This window comes from Stegastes partitus, unplaced genomic scaffold, assembly GCF_000690725.1.
Source record: "Stegastes partitus isolate 25-593 unplaced genomic scaffold, Stegastes_partitus-1.0.2 Scaffold838, whole genome shotgun sequence".
In the NCBI taxonomy this organism is placed as follows: Eukaryota; Metazoa; Chordata; class Actinopteri; family Pomacentridae; genus Stegastes; species Stegastes partitus.
The window spans coordinates 264,063-267,457 of NW_007578569.1; positions in this window are offsets into that span (position 1 = coordinate 264,063).

Sequence of the window (3,395 nt, forward strand, 5' to 3'; positions counted from 1 at the left end):
ACAGATGTGAGGACGAGGACGGAGACGATGCAGGGACGAGCGGCTGGACTTGGGAGGCTTTGTTTGAGCCAAACCAAAACTACAAGCCAAGTGAGTTAAATCCAGGTTGACCCCGTTCCTTTTACATTCTTGGATGATTTCGTCGCATCGGTCACACAGAGAAGTCGGAGCTGAACCACTCCAGTCACTGACAGACTCATTTGGCGGTCTGCTGCCCAATTATTATTATTTTTATCTGTAGTACCTTCAGACTTCAAACTACGCTGCACATTGTAAAGTTTACTTTGTTTTTAAATAAGGCAAACATCTATATTCACCTTCCTGGCTGGGCCTGGCCCAAACAGAGGTTGGACTCGTACACAACCGAGTAGAACTGGCCAGTTACCAGTGACGTGGACAGGCCCACCTCGTCCACGCTCCGTCCACGCTCCCTCCACGCTCCCTCCACGCTCCCTCCACGCCCCGTCAACCCCCCCCCAACGCTCCCTCCACGCCTCGTCCACGCTCCGTCCACGCCTCGTCCACGTTGTTGTTGGTGAGCTTCTAAAGCAACAGTCCTACTGACAGAACAGAGAAGTTCTCGCTGTCTCCTGGTCTGTAAACCAGTTCTAACCGGTCATGTTGTCTTCAGTAGAAAGAACAGGGTCATAGGTTCAGTGGAGAAATACAGATTCAGAATACATGATAGCTCCAAATACAGCCAATCACAACACACCAGAGCAGAGCGCTGATGAGAAGAAGGAGCCTTTGGAGGAGAACCACTGGTAGAAGCAGCAGGTCTCTGCAGAACCTCTCGTTGCTGAGCAAACCACAAAGTGCTGCCTGGAGATATCCACACCGTCCCAAAGTCCAGCTGGAAGAAAAACTCAAAGGAAGCTGGCTGATGGTTTCCTCACACTGGTACAAAACGTCCACCTCCAAAAGCCTCGTAAAAAGAGAACAGTTTGGTTTGAAGGTTCTTGTTGCCGCTAAACAGCCGCCATCTTGAACTTTTGAAAAACCTAAAGCTGCTCGTCTTTATGTTCTCTGAAAGTCTGATGACAGTGTTAGCTCACAGCTAGCTTAAACCCAAATACAATTCAAACATCACTGCTAGTCAGAAAAACTCCAGAACATGCAGTTAGCTGACTAAATGTGTGGTTTTATTACGACACCGACGATGTCTGTAATGCTGTAGTTGTGCCACTACAGCGTCGCTATCAAGCTGATTTCATGAAAATATCTCAACTTGAATTTAGTTGTCAGTCAGTTAGAGCAGAAATTAGAGTTTAAATTAAACACAATATTCAACTGGTGGAAGGACCAAAATCATTTTATCAAACCAACCATCAAAATATCACAAAAGCATCTTTAATTTAGGACAAAAACTGACTGGAAACAACGTCTCAGGAATATTTTCGGTTGTGAAAGACTTTGTTCAACAATAAATAATAACTTTGCAGACTTGTTGGAGCCACTTTTATAAATTCTTACCCTGCTCAGAACCATCACGGAGCAAACATGTATTTACACACATTTAAAATGGGTCCAGTTCAGCTCAGCACAGACGTCAGAAGCTGCTGCAGCTGTTCAACATCTGGACTTCAGTAAAAGCAGCATTCAGGAGGTGACATGTAGTCGTGGGTCATATGTCTCTTATTCGGATGTCTTTTAATTATACTTCATGTTTTCTATCTGGGATTTAAGCAGCTCTACTATTTTCATTTTCTTATTTCATGAGCCAGTGTGTTGTTGTTGCTTTTTTAAATAAAAGAACAAGCACTGGGAAAAAAAACAACCGTGTTAATACTGAAGTAAGCAGCATCTGGGTTTTCAGTGAAAGTACGATCTCATGTATTTATCCAAGTAATCAAACAAGCAGTCATGTGTTCAAATGCTGCACAGTTTTAAGATGGAGTCACAGCAGCTTCTGAGAAACCAGTGGTTTGAAAACACAGTTTTTAGACGAACACCAGAGTCTACCATAAAATAATGTTCTTTACAACCTGAAATCCAAGGACCATAATGTCAGAGCTCTGAACCAACAGATACAGTTCTGGTGTTTTTGGCTTTTTATTGAAGACTCTCTCTGTTAGCAGTTGGATCAGATCCAACGTGGTGAAGTGTGGAGGCCATTTGGTGTGACGGGACAGAGGAGGGAGAGAACAGGTGGGTGAAGCCGGTGACAGCAGATCAGAAACATGGAGCTCCAGAACCAGAGAAACCTGCACAGAGGACAAACCCAAAGCTGCTGACATGCACTGGTGCTGTTTAACTACACGGAGGGGGGGCAGAGGGGAGGTGCATCATGGGAAACCCCAGCAGCCGGGGTTGGTATGTTTACATTTAGAGGAAAACCAAGAATGACGAGTCCAAGCAAGAACTAAATGCAGAGTCGAGGCTGTCGCTCACAACATCGACATGGATGCTAAAGTCACCCACTGACATGACTGCATCTGGACGGGGACAGAAACGCTAAGAGGCCGGTGGGCGACAGACAACAGAACACACAAAGACACACAACTAAAGTGGACATGGACATAGAAATGGTGCCGTCTCGTGCTTGAAGCCACCTTCTCATTAAAGTATGAACACAGACATCAGGATGTCACAGAGTTTGCCTGAAATTAGACCTGAGTCGTGTGATGCACGTCGTCTGAAGCTGTCACACCTCAACATGACAGGAAGTCCTCCAGATGATGTCGACACTTCATTTGAGGAGTTTGCTTTTGGAGAACAAAATGAAAGTGTAGAAAGGTTCCTTCTGTGGTTTTGTGCTGTAATGCTCTCAGATGTCAGGAACGGTGATCAGTGATGGCAAAGTTCATCCTAAACATTCCTGGATATCATCAGTCTACAATTCTACAGTTTCATCCAGCAGATGTTTTATCCGTTCATCTGAGAGCAGATGCAACACCAGCAAGGGTCTGGTCAGGAGAAAACCATCTAGACCAGAGCCACAGAACAAGTTCAGGTGTGACAGGGCGCTGATGCCGACAGCAGGCGGTAGGGAGGTGACGGGATGTTTGTTGTTGTTTGTTTGTTTGTTTGTTTGTTTGTTTGTTTGTTTGTTTGTTTGTTTGTTTGTTTGTTTGTTTGTTTGTTTGTTTGTTTGTTTGTTTGTCAGGTGCAGAGGTTCAGTGAAGAGCTGCTCTTCAGTCTGTTCTTACAGACTGAGAGGGAGTCAGCAGGTAGAACAGTTTGGTAGCTCGTTCCACCACAGAGGAGGAGAGTCCAGCTACCGACCTGGACCTGTTGTGGTGGTCGGACCAGGAGGTTCTGGTTGGTCCAGTTAGTGAGCAGAGGGAGTTCAGGCAGGAGGGAGATGTTCTCTCTGTGGTTCTGTGTAAACAAGTGTCAGTTTTGAATTTGATCAGTTTGATCTTGTTGGCTTGTTCATGAACACAACATCAGAT